Source organism: Saimiri boliviensis, chromosome 1 (assembly GCF_048565385.1).
Source record: "Saimiri boliviensis isolate mSaiBol1 chromosome 1, mSaiBol1.pri, whole genome shotgun sequence".
Taxonomy (NCBI): Eukaryota; Metazoa; Chordata; class Mammalia; order Primates; family Cebidae; genus Saimiri; species Saimiri boliviensis.
The window spans coordinates 58,778,318-58,795,618 of record NC_133449.1 but is presented as its reverse complement, the minus strand read 5'-3'; positions in this window follow the sequence as shown (position 1 = coordinate 58,795,618).

Genomic DNA, 17,301 nt, shown 5'->3' with positions numbered 1-17,301 from the left:
GCTTTGAAATCCAAAATAAGTTTATGTCTTGATTTGACCAATGATTAGATATTAAACGGAACATGGACAACTAGCTTAATTTCTGTGCCTCAGTTTTCTCATAAATAAAATGGAGACTGTAGTAGTACCTATCTCAAACAGTTAGAGGATTAAATGTGTTAATAAGGTAAACACCTTGTCCCTTAATAAACATTTGAATTATGTTAACAGTGTTATCTTTGCTCTTTATAAACCAATTCTCCTCCCTGAGCCTACAACTCTCATCTATAGACCAAATAAACAACATGGTCTTGACTGGAATGTGATACGTTTCTCGTAAGGTGCCAGTTTCAAGGGAAAATCTGGGGGTGAAACTGGTGTCATTAAGTAACTAAACTGATAAGCAACTTCAAGTAGCATTTTGTTTTACATAAACATAAATATCTTTTTGAGCAGATGCATAGAAATTTCACATTAGTTTTAAAAAGGAAATAAGACATAAAGGGATATTTAACAAGCAGTAGCCATTTAAGGCTATGCCATCCCTTCCTTATCCCCTCCACTTCCCTAAGGAAGGTAGGTTTGCTCTCTTTTACCAATGGGAATATTTGCGTCTAAGAGTGTGAGATGCAATAATTTATTAAAAGCTACCAAGTACTTAGCAAATATAACGTGTTTCTAAATGCAGCATTATAAAACACAGGATGAGATGTAACTAAACATCATGGGTGAAGAATAAGTCCAAATTTTTCATAAGTGAGAGCTGTGAAAACATAGCAACTTTGAAGGCAGAGGGAAGCAAAATAGCATATATGAGAGCTGAGATTTGAAGAAATATTGGGATAGGTTGTAAGAAAAAAAATCATCTAAAGGACTAGTGAAAAATACTATTTGTATCCTCCTGTGATAATCACTGGAACCCCAAATATAATAGAGCTAATGAACTGTAGGACAAGTAAAACCATGGGTTTTTGGTTTTTTGTTCGTTTGTTTTTCCCTCATACAGATGGCTAATACCTTGATGGCCTGGTGAACTAACAAGTACTGATCTCAAACCTACATTGTAAGGTCTAGCACAGTATGATAGATAACTTGCTTTGGTATCTGTTTATTTGTATTTAATTAGAAATTAATATTGTCAAGCTCAGAAATGGGAATTTGATGGATATCTCTATATAGCAGCAATTTTCCACTTCTTTGAAGTGGAAAGACATATGATGCAATCAGAATCTAAGAGGCATTACTCAGACTCTAGGGTGGTAGGAGACCGCTAAATCGAGTAACTAGGAATAAAAAATACATATGCAATTCTTTGTTACTCCGGTGCCATGGGCCAGTACTCTAACAATCAGACTGGGTATAGGAAGTATACGGCCCATAAGATTCTGGTCTTGGTAAGTTAAATAATGAAGCTTGAGACCAACCTGGCCAACATGGTGAAATCCTTTCTCTACTAAAAGTACGAAAGTTAGACAGGCATGGTGGTACACACCTGTAATCCTAGTTACTTAGGAGGCTGAGGCAGGAGAATCGCTTGAACCTGTGAGGGGGAGGTTTCAGCGAGCTGAGATTGTGCCACTGCACTCCAGCCTGGGTGTCGGAGTGAGACCTTGTCTCAAAAACAGTGACCCTTATGCTTTCCTGTGCCATAGGTGTGCATCCATTCTACATTTCTACCTAGTAGTAGAATCTTTTTTTTTTTTTCCAACTTAAATTCTTTTCTGGGAGCTACTATCCCTGCTAGAGCCATAGTTCTAAACCAGGGGAAATTTTGCCTCCCAAGGACATATTTGGAAATATCTGAATGCAACTGGCACAACTAGAAGAGGGTGACATACTCACATCTAGTGTGCCGAGGCCAGGGATGCTGCTAAACACCCTACAACACACAGGGCAGTACTCCATAAACATCTTATCCAGCCTGAGACATCGATAATGTTGAAACTGATGAATGTCTGCTAGAGTGAGCAATTTTCCATGGTTTTCTTCTCCCGAGACTTAGCTAGTCGCAAGCATGGAACTAACAAAACAAAGTAAGTAGCATACGACTTAGAGCAAAGAGCTCAAATAAAAAGAAAAGGGGTACCATTCCCAGAATTTTTATATTGAAAGCCAACACTTCACAGAATGTATTGAAAAGAAACAAAGTTTCTGCAGACTCTAGTAATAAAGGCTGCAAATAAAGTGAATGTTGAGCACATGTAAGGGATAATTATAATTTTCTACAAAGAATGAAGTACTTGTTATGTAAACGTGGCATCCCATGACAAGCAAGTGTGACGTATGGACCACAGGAAAGAGAAATCTGCAGAATTTAACAATGCAGGAGAAAGACACAAGACCAGCCCTATCATCATTAATTTTTTATGAGGAGGGAACTGAGTACACACTGCAGTTTGTTGTATATATTTATGCTTACATTCTCATAGACTTCCAAAGTTAGTACTGTAGAAGATTAAAGATGGGTGCAAATTGTTTGACTCTCCTTCCTTTAAGAGGTGAGCTCCATATAACTTTCACTGAAATTGGGAGGCCTTTGTCATCACTTGACAAGTAGAACAGAGTTTCTGAGCCCAGACCTACAGAGACTAATAGCTGTCACTTGCTATGTTTTGGAGGACTCTTTCTAAGAGACCAGGTGTCTCTGAAAAAATCCTAATGTACGCTGAAAATGCCATGCTATAAAAGTCACGTGTAGGTACTCTGATCAATAGCACCAGATGAGCCCAGCCTTTCATCCATTCCCAGCAAGGTTGCAGACATGTAAGTAAAGCTGTCTTAGACATTCCAGACCATCCTCTCTGCCAGCTGATACCACGGCGTGATCTTTGTAGGTACCACATCAAAGCAAATGGCCACCTGAGTCCTGTCTAAATTCCTGATCTAAAGAATTGTGAAATATAATAAAATATTTGTTGTTTTGAGCCATTAAATGTTGAGGTATTTATTATGTAGTAATACATAAACAGAAAAATCCTATTATTGTACTTAAGAAATAGCATTTTAAAGAAATCCTCACTAGATATTGATATACATATAGATATAAAAATTGAATGGTCTCTGCCTGACCATGGCAGATTCTTATGCTAAAAAGAAAACAGCAGGTAAACATCCCACTTTACAGAGTGTTTATTTCAACTGAGGTGAGCCTATGTGTATATATATATTATATATATATATATATATATATATATATATATATATATATAAGTTGCATTTTAGGTTTTAGGGTACATGTGAAGAATATGCAGGATTGTTGCATTCATACATACATGGCTATGTGGTTTGCTGCCTTCCTCCCCATCACCTGTATCTGGCATTTATCCCCATGTTATCCCTCCCCAAATCTGTACCTCCTGCTGTCCCTCCCCTGGTTCCTCCCAACAGACCTCAGTGTGAGGTGAGCTTTAAGATTGCAGAATTATAACACAGATTGTGGAAAAAGAGACAGCTTTCAACTTAGAGATAAGGCTAAAAAAACAGAATTAAGTTCCCACCAGGTGTGGAAACACTGCCAGCTTAAATCAACTTCGGTTTACAATTCATTGCCTCTTATTCAGACTAATCAAGAAATTTGTTAATTGCAAAGATATCCTTTATTACTGTTCTTCAGAACTCCATCTTTCCTACTGGTAAACTTTGCCAAATCTTGATTTCTTTATCTTTTACCTTGACCAAAAATAAACACAAAAAACAAAACAAATAAAAAAACTATCTTTTATTGCTCTCCAGTTTTTGTGATATGTCCAAAAAGAATACATTGTTTCTCTAGCTTGTTAGTACTGATGGGAAAATTGATTGTACTCCAGGAGGTCAAGAGAGAGAGGAAGCCAATGCTAGATCATGGGCAGTAAGAGATCATGAGCCAGAGAGGGAGAGTTGTGAGACCAACTGGGAATAATAGTTCTTTCCTGTTTTGGCATGGCTTTTTCAGTAACCCCATGCCTACGATATATCCTAGTTTTTTCCACTAGAGATGTTCGAGATAAGTTTATTCAGATGACAGTCTCTCTGAGTTCTCTCTAGAAAAAACATTGTAATATCCTGGAATTATTCTTCATGCCATTTAATAGTCAAGTTTTCCCTTTTCTGAAAAGTGTTCTTTTTCAAGTGTGACGCCCATAATTGAACAGACCAGTACATAGCAGAGCTGGATTATCACCTTCATGTTCTTGATCATGATACATCTTTCAATGAAGTGCAAGATGGCTTCGGCCTTTTATGTAATGGGCATACTGTTAATAGTTAAACAATACCAAAAATTACCTTATCCTCTTCATTATCTATACTCTTTGTTATATCTTACCTCATCAGATATGAAGGAACCTAAAAGAATATCTGAATAAGTGAGTCATTTGTTCTGAGCAACATTCCTGGAGGCCAAGTATCAGGTAGAAAGGTGTAATTAGACCAAGCTCTAACCCTAGATACTCAGTCCTAGGGAAGAGATCTAATTACTACAAGCAGGAGGGTAGTTCTTTCAGCTTCTGATCCATGACATTAAGTGGGTCAAAAGATATGAAACCAATCATTTGAAAACAGATAGAATTAAGAGTCATGGAGGTCCTAATTAGGCATATCTAGTGGTAAGCACTAGACATGCCTATTTTTTTTTTTCCTAAGAGACAAAGTCTCACACTGTCAACTTGGGCTGGAGTGCCATGGCGAAATCTCAGCTCACTGTAACCTCCACTTCCCGGGTTCCAGTGATTCTCTTGCCTCAGCTTCCTGAGTAGCTGGGATTACAGGCGCCCACCACCATGCCCAGCTAATTTTTTGCATTTTTAGTAGAGATGGAGTTTCACCATGTTGGCCAGGCTGATCTCGAACTCCCAGTGCTGGGATTACAGGTTGGAGCCACTTCATCTAGCCCATATTTTTATTTATTTAATGTAGGTATAATTTTTTTAGAAAAGGACACAGATGGATGAATTGGTAAGCTTTAGTGGAATGTGAGCTGTATATACACAAGCAAGTCAGTACCCAGACAGAATGAGAACCTCTTGCCTTAATAGGGTGGGCAGCTGGTAGTAAAGTAAAATCTTGTTTATCTTGCCAAGGTTTGGTCTGATAGACAGATGGGGAGAAAGAAAAATATACCTTTATTATCAGTGTGTATGTGTGTGTAAAGGCAATAGGAAATCCTGTTGCTGCTGCCTTCACTCTACGGTCAAAGATGAAAGAAAATTTTTAAATGAAACTGTCAGTTAACCTGGCTAAGAATGAGTGATTAGCAATGGATGATTAAAAGGCTCCAAAGGCTATTGAACCAGTATGGAATCACAGTGGACCAGCACCTGCATGGACATGTGTCCACACATGCATTAACTGCTGGATCTTCCTGCAATAAAAAATTCATGGAGTCCATCATCATTGTTTTAGTCCATTTGTGCTGCTATAACAAAATACCTCAGACTGGGCAATTTATAAAGGACAGAAATATATTTTCTTACATACTTGGAGGCTGGGAGTCCAAGATTATAGTACTGTCAGGTTCAGTTGCCTCGTAAGGGCTGTATTCTCTAGAGGGGAGGATTGTTATGTCCTCATCTGATGGAAGGCAGAGGGTAAGTTAGGCAAATTGCATGAAGGTGCTTTCATAAGGGCTGTAATCCCATTCACAAGGGAGGATCCCTCATGCCTAATCACCCCTTAAAAGGTCCCACCTCTTAATACTATCACATTTGGCAACAGCTGAATTTTGGATGGGCCACATTCAAACCACCCAAATAATGAATGCATATGCTTTTATACTGAAGGATTTGCTTGCATAATTATCCTCTTTATGGAATCTTACCTCATCTACAGAGTATTGTATTCTGAAAACTTAACACACTAATATTGCTAAGAAAATAAAGAATAAAGATGTGGCTGGGTGCTGTGGCTCACCCCTGTAATCCCAGCATTTTGGGAGACTGAGGCAGGTGAATCAGGAGGACAAGAGATCCAGACCATCCTGGCCAACACTACTGAAAAATACAAAAATTAGCCAGGTGTGGTGGTACACACCTGTAGTCCCAGCTACTCGGTAGGCTGAGGCAGGAGAATTGCTTGAACTTGGGAGACAGAGGTTGCAGTGAGCTGAGATTGTGCCACTGCACTCCAGCCTGGCACCTGGTGACAGAGCAAGACTCTGTCTCAAAAAAAATAAATAAATAAAAAAATAAGATGTTTAGCCTTATTGACAGTCTTCATCATATGTTTACTGCTTCTAATCGAAACTGTAGGTTTCCACCAAATGAATAACACATCTGTGGGCTGACATGACAACAGGTCTGTTAGCCCAGAAAACACTAATGAGTAGGCTCTTTGATTGTATGGACCGGCTATAACTTATGTGTATAAAAGTTGTAGGATTGGTGGCTTATCTACATAGTAAAACAAAAATGTTAAGTGCATGTTAAGGCTTTCAATGTAACCAAATGTATCCAATAAGGCTGCCATGCCCAAGAACATTTTGTGAAATATATTCATAAAATATTGCAGACTCTGTGGAACAGCCTCAAGATACAGCAAATCTCTGGGTGTGTCCCCAAGTCTTTGGAACTTATTTGAATAAATATGATGAGTTATCAAACTGAGTTGTGATGCTTGGGGACAAGAATATAGGATGCAGATACTGAAGAGGAATTTTCAACATGACTATTTACCTGACTCAAAAGGCAGTTCCAAATGAGATGTTCAAAATATGTAAACAATGGTAACATTATTTGTGTAGGGGCATGCCTTGATGGAGTAACAATTTATATGGTTACATTCTGATTTTTTCAAAAATTCCCATTGTTTTTGAGTAGTCTCTTAATATGCTCCAGTTATAATAACCAAAGCCTAATCCACACATCTCTATTTTTTAAAAATTGTAGTGCCAGATGGCACAGATGACTAGGAACAAGCAGCATTTTAATTCATTAGGCATGCATTAGAGAAAATACTCTGTATACTCAATGAATAAACCATTGCATTGTCAGGCTTGATGCCAGTTTATGGATCTCTGCATCATGTAGAGTGTGGTACAATTAGTTTCACTTTATGTTATCTGTAATATTACTTTTTCTCTTTTGTTTCATTAAATAACAAATGTCTTAAGGTCTATATCTTCTGTAACTGTCTACCTTCATTCAATCAGGTCAATAAAACTTTATAGAAGTGCTACCTGCCAGGAACTGTTCTGTTCCCCAGAGATATAGCAGTGAGATAAATAGAAAAGATTCTGCCTTTAAGAGATGAATTGTTAGTGAATGCTTATTAGATTAAATATTAAGACAATTAATATGAGGTAGTGTGATGTAAATTTTCATTTAGCTGCATGTGATGTACACTTTCTCCTCCACAATGTAAAGGGTGATATTTATTTTGCAAACCTGTCTTTCAACCCTGATACCTTCTAAGAAAAGCACAATCATATCTTTTTCTTTAAACATGAAATGAAGATACAGATAATTCTGAGGACAGCTTGAAATAACACCTGCTATAAGCAAATGAACAACACAATGTCATAACATAAAAAGGACAGTAGAAGAAATAAACATTGTTATTAAAGAGAATAATGGTGGTGGTAACTATTTATTGCTCTGTTTATAGTTTCACATGAACGTAGAATTCCTACACCTTGTTCTGCTAGTATTATCCTATCAGAAATTGGTCCTCAGCAGTGATATTGATGGGAGGTTGTTGGTTTTGTGTGTTCGTGCGTGTGTATGTGTGTGTGTAATTTCTCTTCAAAGGCTTGCGATGTGTTACTAAAAACTCATTAATTTCCTTCAATACATTTTTGTTGAGAAATGCTGAGTGTGTGATTGCTGAGAAATGCTGAGTGTATAATAAAATTACATTGTTTTCTAAGAACAATAGCAAGAAAAACCCAGCAGCCAATGCCCCCACCCCTCCCCGACAAGTGGAAAACTGCTTAGGGCATTCTAAAGTAGCAAAACAGTATTATGTATATCATACATCAGCCAAAACAATTCTTTAAGCATGGGATATGTGACGCTGCTTCCATGGCTCACTGGTGGAGAATACTTTCTGGCTTGTCCTTGATCAGTGGTAAGCAGGCATTAGCTGCCTACCTAGTTTATTTTGTTCTAGGAGAGAACACCAAACACATGTTTGTTAATAATAATCACCTGTTCAGAGAGTCTAAATACCTAGATCAAAGTTTGCTCGAGATCCTCTGCCTGGAATGCTGTCAGCCCTCTGAGACTCTCAGCTCAGAAGGCTGTTGGCCCCCGGATAGTCCCACTTTGCTGTTCTGTCTGGTGTCTGCTTTTTAATTCCTTCAGTGCTGCCTGGGTGGGGGTCTCTACAGCCAACCTGGACTCAGTACATTCTAGCAACTTTTAATACCCTTTATTCGCTGCTGATTAACATTCTTCAAATGTATCTACTCTATTCATGTATTTATCTAAACTGTATCTGAGTTTGTTTTTCTTTCTATTCTCTAAAAGATTCTATGATTTATGAAACCAACTGATTCTGAGTCCTCCAGTCTCTAGGAACGTTCTTTAATATTAAGAAAAATAACTACTCAGTCCTCCATCTGACTTCAGAGAATTGAGTTTTCCAGAGTTTTTCATAATTTCCAGGGGATCTTACACTCCTGGTTGTCATCTTCTGCTTTTACTCTGAGGTCCAGCTCCTAGTGTATTTTAATTCATTTTCTGTCATCTTTTTGCCATGTCTCCAAATGGAACATGAGCAGTGAGTCCTGGAACAGGTTTAACGTGACTCTTTGTGTCTTCAAAAATAGATTCCTTTTTTAATTCCTAAAAGAACTAATAATTTTGCTGAGTAATAAGCCTTTGCTAGATACTTGAGAGGAAATGAAGGGAAAATACAGAATACAACCATTCTATATCTGACATCATTAGTCTTAAATGCCATCAGCCTCATCCTGTCACTTTTCTAAGGCTCTGACTTTCTGGGGCTCCCTTTCCCAAAACTTATCAAAACTCCTTAATGTCTTTGCTTTTTGTTATATGTAAGATTTCTTTAAGGCATGTCTTTTTATTCTGTCTTCAAAACACCAGGGTTATTTCATTTTAAGTCAGTCTCTTCATTTCCTTTTTATGCAGAGCAGTTTAGCTCCCTTTGTGTCCCTTGATCAACATTTTAACTATTTTCCTCAAAGAGCAGTTCCCTTCCTGATTCAAATTCTGTAGTTCTCTAGAACATGAAAGTGGTGGCAGTTAATTACTTTCACTTTTTAAATAGTCACTTTCTGCTATACTGCTTAGTAAGGCTCTACTCACCTGTGGGTATTTTATTCTAATGCGTCACACTTGAAACAAAGATAAGAATGAGCAGAAAGTAAGCTGGCACATCTAGTAGTCACTGGGGACAGAAAGCACCTGACCGGGTGAAAAGGTCAGTTACAGATCAAGTTTAGATCAAGGAACCTCTGTCCTGGGGCCACTGACTAGAAAGTGAAGGTGGAGGTGGTAGATACATTTGAGAAAGTCCAATATTGAGACAGAAACATGTTTTTTAAAAAGGCAAGCTTTGGGTAAGTGAAGTTTGCAGGAACCATAGAAAGCATTCTTCAGCATACAGCAGGTACACTCCAAGAAATGACAGCCATGAGGGTGTTGAAAAGAACATATTCAAGAAACCTACTTTTAAATGGGTCGGCAGATAGCTTTACCTCTATAGGGACTTTCAGCACATATTAACTGTCCCAATGGATATTACACTAACCAGTGGGTAGGTTGGAATCAAGACTATCTCCAAGCTGCTAGTTATTTGAGAGTGAACAAATGAGAGATCCAGCCTCTCAGTGATCCCAGTGAGAAGAGGAGCTGATTGCAGAGGGCAGGATCAACCAGCTGGGAAGGGGCTAGTAAAGGGGCAGGGGCTGATTTCAGTAAACAAAGTTCCTGTGATTTCCTTTCCAGCTCGAAGCACCTAATTGTTGCAGGCTACTTTTATTCAGGTCACTACATGTCTCCTTGTTTGTTTATTCTACCTACAATAGATTATCAAGCTAGAACAACTAGCCAATTCTTCAAACTGAACATTTTAAGACATCAAAGAATGTTTCATTGTGTACACAATTAAAACCAATTAACAAGATTGGATACTTAAGCGAAAAATAATGGGCTCATGGACTTTAATTTAGAAATTTGCTGCAGAACCCAATTTCCCCAGTTTTTAGGTCTATGACTATTGCCAAACAGTTTCTTAAACCTCAGTTTCCTCATTTGTAAAATGAGAATAGCAGCAGTATCTAACTCAGAAGGTTCTTATTGAAAATAAGTGAGATAACAGGAATAAACATGCAGTCAGCTCAGTGCTAATAATGTAGTTTGAAATCAATAAATATTGCCTATTATTTTATCATCATCATTTTATTGTATCACCTTTACAATGTTCATTTAATTTAACTAGACTTCTTCAGTCTTTCCCAGTGAACTCCTAGAAATCACAGTTCATTCTGAAATGACACTAAGGACTCTAAATTAAACAGAGTAATAAATTATTCACTGTAAATGAAACTATCCTTGTGAAACTCAAGAATATTAGGAAACTGTGAAAGTGGATTTTATGCAGTAGGAATAACACAGATTTAAACTGAATAAGAGTTTTCAAGTGAAAATCCAGGGCAAATGTGGTTTTATCTGAGAGAACGAACTGAGAAAAATAATTAAATAATAATCCAATAATAAAACTGGACTAGTAAAAACACAACAAGAATATGTGAGGTTCCAGGAAACTGGTACTAAAATTAACATCTTATAATCATGTTCGTGTACCTTAAGAGTGCACCTAGCATCATTTAGTAAGCCAAGTCATCTTTATTTTTTTGCAGTATTGATGTCTTTAATAGTATTACTTGATAAAAGTCTTATATCATCTTTAACCATTTTTCTTATACAACAAATGTGAGAGGAAGAAAATCTGATTTTGCACCAAAGGAAATAGAAGTAGAGGAAGACAAGTGGTATAGGCTGCTTCATGGAACTTGAGAAAAGCAAAAATCTCAAGTTCCAAGCCTGGGACATTATTAGCCCATGTTTTAAACCTATAAGTCATGGTCTCTGCCTCTCTGAGTGATTAAAATTTAAACGACACCAAAAGGGCTATAATTCAGGCAGGTTGTCCAAATGCTCTTGCTTCAAAGGCCCAAGGGACAAAAGGAAAATAATTTTTCTGAAATTGATATATATCACACATCAGGCCTTCTTATCATTGTCTAATCATTTACAAGCTCTCATTTTTCTAGGGTTGGTAATTTTAGCTAGAGAAATCCTGGACAGTCAGTCATAAGAGAAAATGTATTATAAATACCTAGAAGGGCTGGCCTTAATAGCAGGCAAATGTAGCTAATGGTTTGAGTTGAAAACAGCACCTTCAAAAACCAAACAACAAAAAATTACACAAAAAAGCGACCAACATTTACCATTAGAAATCCATGTATTTGGCTGGGCGCAGTGGCTCATGCCTGTAATCCCAGTACTTTGGGTGGCCGAGGTGGGCGGATCACAAGGTCAAGAGATTGAGACCATTCTGGTCAACATGGTGAAACTCTGTCTCTACTAAAAAATACAAAAATTAGCTGGGTGTGGTGGCCTGCACTTGTAGTCTGAGCTACTAGGGAGGCTGAGGCAGGAGAATTGCTTGAAACCAGGAGGCAGAGATTGCAGTGAGCCAAGATTGCACCACTGTACTCCAGCCTGGTGCCTGGTGACAGAGCAAGACTCTGTCTCAAAAAAAAAAAAAAAAAAAGAAAAAAAAAGGAAAGAAAAGAAATCCTTGTATTTGTGTTGTGAGGGCCAACTATATACCAAATACTCATCTAGCCTTTTAAAGTATATGATCTTACTTTTAACATATATTATTTTACTTTTTGGATATATTATTTTACTTAATGCTCATGTTCCTCTAAAGAAAATATTTTTACTTCCATTTTATATATGTAGAAAACAAGGTATGGAGAAGTTATTAGGCTTAGGGGGGCTATCAATCCTCCTAAAATTGAAATGCCTTTGGAAGGTATTAATCTTCAGTTAATTCCTTAACTATCCCCACATATCTTCCCAAGGTTCAAAGAAAGACTAGTGTGTTCCAGGCAGAAAAAGGTATAAAGAAATTACAACATAAAGACTTCATTATATTGTATATGCTATTTTATTTAGGTCTTTGCATATGAAAATAGTAAATTAAAATTTTTGTACTTTATTACTATAGTTTTTATCATTTAGGTAAACTTTTCCATGTTTGTACTCCTGGTGGAAAGGAAGCCAAGCATTGCTGGAAGAATGAGGTTGTTACCAGTACTAATGACCAACTTGTCCCCATACAGGAATCTAGAATTGTCAGGAGGGTTCTATGCAACCAGCAGAATGGACTGAGCCTCTTTAAAGTTGGATTTTAGGAGTTCAGATGACCACGTATAAACTCCCTCGTGGTCAGCTAAAAGTTATACTCACCACTGTATCCCAGTGTAATTTCTTGAACCCACAGTGTCAGACACTGTTTTAGAGACTATAACGTTATTCTCTTATGTGATATTATTGAGAATTGCAACTACTCTATGAGTTAGTCTAATGTAAGTAACACTGAAGTAGGAAAAGACCCAAAAGATAGTGACATACAATAGCAAAGGTTGACTTTTGTTCATGCTGTAGATCTAATGCATATCAGCTGTGGCTCTGCTGGGCACTGCCTTTGTCCTGAAATCTAGACTAAAAGGATACCTTTCGAATACAAAATTGCAAAGGAAAAAGAGACCCAGAAAACTACTTGCTCTCAAAACTTCTTGGACATGACACATATGACTCCTGCCCACATTTCATTGACCAAATAAGTTAGAGAGTCATTCTTAAGTTCGGTAGAGTGGAAAATATAATCCTCCTGCAGGGAAGAACAGAGTAGAAAAATGGAATATATGGCTAACAGAAATGCAATCTACAGTGCACTATTTAGTCACCAAATATTCAGTTCTTTTTCTCACCCACAGTCAAAACATAACCTCCTTTTCTGAGGAGACAACTCAAAAGTCCTATTCAGTAACTGTTCTTACCTTAAAGTTTAGGTATTTAAGTGATGCAAATTTTTTTTCACTGTAGGCCTGTATGTTGCTCCTCCTGTAAACTATAAGATGTCATCGTTCCTCACATACTCAATATGCAATTGTGGAACAAAAAGTGAAAATAATTGCAGTAAAATCTCCCATATAGAAATGAAAAAAAAAAAAAACATAAGGCACATGGAAGTCACTGGTTCACAGAAATCCTGCAGTACTACTGGAAGGATATGATAGGGGACTTCCAACATGGAGATGAGGAAGGTTCTTGACTAGGTCCCAATGCTCTATTTTTGTGCTTTTATTTTTGTTAATAGCACCCTCTAACTTTTCATACAAATTAATCAGCAGCACAGGCTGTTTATCCCCGCTCTGGTAATAAATTCCTCCAAAGCTCCAAAAATGGCTTATAATATTGGAATGGAATGACAAGTACTTGGAAAGTACGATTATCATAAACCACAACTGCAATACAGTATATATGGTTATCATGACCATTTAATGGCTGAGAACATGCTAGCTCCAAGCAATCAACTACCTAGATACCCAGCTCAAAGTTCACCTAACTCCAAAATCTATGTACATTTCACTACATCATGCTTCAAATATATGGAGAAGGTACTTTAACAATGTTATCTGGAAATATCTAGATTTGTGTTATTCCTTCTTTCTCTTCTAGTTTTTGTTGATGTGTTGTTTGAATTTTTCGGCCTTACTTAGTTGTTAGTTACTTATATTTGGCCCAGAGCATTAAAGAAAGTACTACATCCTCCCCAATGGGAAGAAGTTGGAAGTGCTGATCAGTGAGACACCACAAGGGTAAAATTTGGGAAAGTTTCACATTTAAAGATCAACTACCCCTCCCCACCACTAGATTCCCATTTTACCTTTAGAGATCTGTGAGTTTATTTCCACTTTGGAAGCCTGTGGTATTGCCAGGAAGGCATCAAAGAGAAACTTATTCTCTGTCTCAATTTTATCAAAGGCCAGCTCTGATACTCACTCAAAGGTTTTTTTCCCACTTTCATCTACTCACCAGTAACAAAGGCTCTCTTTTGACCAATTTAATCTTTAACAGAATTATATTACTATTGAAATGGGACTCTAGCCAAGCCTAATTTGTCTATGGCAAACAAATGGCAAACTTGGATAAAGACAACCTGGGCTGCCTCTGTTTGTCAGCGAGGTTGTTTTCAAATAGCAGCTGGAGTAAATGCTTTAGCTGCAGCTTACACAGAAGCTGATGCCAGCATGTGGTGCGAGGGAAATGAAGCCAGCTTTCGGGAGATTGTTCCAATGGCTGGAGTCCATCCCCTGTTCACAGCTCACTCCCCTCAGCCTGATGTTCTCATAGAACTTTACACTTGCTTCTCACTTTGATAGTATTTTCAAATCTAGAAACACTTTCAAATCATTGTTTTGGTTAGAAAAAGACATGTGTCCCTAGTGGACCAAATTCTCGGGGGAACAGGGACAAGTCAGAAACAAACTACTCCTGAGTTCCACATGGACAAATCACTCATGGGATTAGGAAAACAAATTTAGTTGCAGCAGGTCAGATCTCAGGCGAGAACTCCCTCCAAGATTGGTGCTGCTGGGCGTGCTTGTGCCTAACAGCGAAAGCTGATTAGATGCTCTTGTTTCTTGATGCTTTGCTTATTTTTTAAAATATTTATAAATCCCTGGCCTAGGATAATAAGTCTTTCCTATGAAAATGTTTCCATGCTATGAGACGAAATTTGCATCCCTGTGGCTTGTTTCAATCCTCTGTATGGGAAAATTGTTTGCCAAAGTTGGGCTTACTATATGTCTCTGAGGAAAAAATCTTTTGTCCCAAGAAGAAAACATAAATTGATGCCAGGACAAAGGAAACCTGTAACCAGAAAACTTGTAATATGATTGAAAAAATAAACAAAATTTAAAAATGCATCTACAAGAGGTAACAGAAAACCAAATATGAAACCAAAAAGTATGTCCATTTTAAATTATATAAATGCAAGAGCTATGACAATTCATCCATCAGGATTTCACACAAGGCTTGGCACATAATAGGTGATTATGAAATATTTGTTGAAAAATGAATGATTGCTAAAGAAGCAATAAAAGCCGGGTGCGGTGGCTCAAGCCTGTAATCCCAGCACTTTCGGAGGCCGAGGCGGGTGGATCACGAGGTCAAGAGATCGAGACCATCCTGGTCAACATGGTGAAACCCCGTCTCTACTAAAAATACAAAAATTAGCTGGGCATGGTGGTGCACGCCTGTAGTCCCAGCTACTCAGGAGGCTGAGGCAGGAGAATGGCTTGAACCCAGGAGACGGAGGTTGCAGTGAGCCGAGATCGTGCCATTGCACTTCAGCCTGGATAACAAGAGTGAAACTCCGTCTCAAAATAAATAAATAAATAAAAGAAGCAATAAAATAAAAAGCACATATTTTTCATTAAGTCAGTATTATTTCGAGGGGTGGTTCAAAAAAAAAAAAAAAAAGAGGTTTAAAGCCCAGTGCAGCGGCTCATACCTGTAATCCTAGCGTTTTGGGAAATCAAGGCAGGTGGTTCATTTGAGCCCAGGAGTTTGAGACCAGCTTGGCCAACATGGCAAAACGCATTTCTACTAAAGTACAAAACATTCCCACAGGGTGGTGCACTCCTGTACTTCCAGCTTCTTGGGAGACTGAGGTAGGAGGATCACCTGAGCCTGGGAAGTCACAACTATAGTGAGCTAAAATCATGTTGCTATACTCCAGCCTGAGAAACAGAGTGAGAAAAAGAAGTAGAAAAAGAAGAAGAAGATAAAGAAGGAGGAGGAAGAGAAGGAGGAGGGGGGGGGAGAAGAAGAAGGAGGAGGGGGAGTAGAAGGAGGAGGAGGATGAGAAGGAAGATGAAGAGGAGGAAGAGAAGGAAGAGGAAGAGAAGGAGGAGGAGAAGAAGGAGGACAAGGAGAAGGAGGAGGACGACGACAAGGAGGAGGAGGATGAGGAGGAGAAGGAGGAGGGGGAAGAGGAGGAGAAGGAGGAGGGGGAAAAGAAGGAGGAAGAGGGGAGGAGAAGGAGGGGGAGGAGAAAGAGGAAGAAGAGAATGAGGAGGATGAGGAGAAGGAGAAAAAGGAGAAGGAAGAGAAGGAGGAGGGGTAGGAGAAAGAGGAGGGGTAGAAGAATGAGGAGAAGGAGGAGGAGAAGGAGGAGGATGAGGAGAAGGAGGAGGACAAAGAGAAGGAAGAGGAGGAGAAAGAGGAGGAGGATGAGGAGGAGGAGGAGGAAGAGGAGGAGAAGAAGGAGGAGAAGGAGGAGGAGAAGGAGGAGGGGTGAGAAGAAGAAGGAGGAGGGGGAGGAGAAGGAGGAGGAGGATGAGAAGGAAGATGAAGAGGAGAAAGAGAAGGAAGAGGAGGAGAAGGAGGAGGAGGTGGAGGAGGAGGAGGAGGAGGAGGAGGAGGAAGAGGAGTTTCTTCAAAGCTGTTACATGCAGCAAAAATAAAATAGAGTGAATTCATCTAACAGCCCCAGAACACACTGCAGAAATGGGCACTAACTGCTACCTTGCTCCTCTTAAGTTGCTCTGTGAATAGATACACCTGAAAAAGGTATTCTACATTATTCCTTGGGGAATTAATAATTCTGGGTTATCCCTCGCAAATGAAAATGCAATTGCAAAAGGGGAGCACTCCCTAAAGCTCTTCTCCCCCAACAAAAATATAAGAAAAATAATGTGACACTTACACATGAACCTGGCTTTCATTGATAACAACAAATGCAGCAAGAAGCTGGCATCTGGTGCAGCACCCAGCAAGTATGCTGGAGAGATAGGCAGCAGTGAAGAAGGTGAGGTCTTCATGCAGGCCTTGACTTTTGCCCGGGTAGCATAGATAACTGCTAGCGTCATCTGAGTGAACTGAGAACATAATCACTAATGCTCATTTCATGATTTATGTACTTCGGCAGAACATTTCTTAGATCCTCAGGTTAATACCAATTCAACTAAATTTGGGGAGGGAATGCAGCTGGACTAGAAAGTCTGGATAAATAGTTCTTTAACTCTTACATACATTAGAATCACCGGTGTCTGCAAAACAACACAGGTTCCTGACTACTCCCAAAGAGCTTCTGGTTTGGTCTGGAGCAGTACCGGGAATCTAATTTTTAACCAGCACCACAGGCTTTTCTGACGCAGTAAGCATAACCTCAAGATTGAGAAACACTGATCAGGGATATAAAAGATGTGCTGCTTTCTACCTGCAATGAACCAAAAGAGTAGAACTTGGAGATGTAATCAGGAAGCCATAGTGAATCATCAAACAGGAGGAGGAC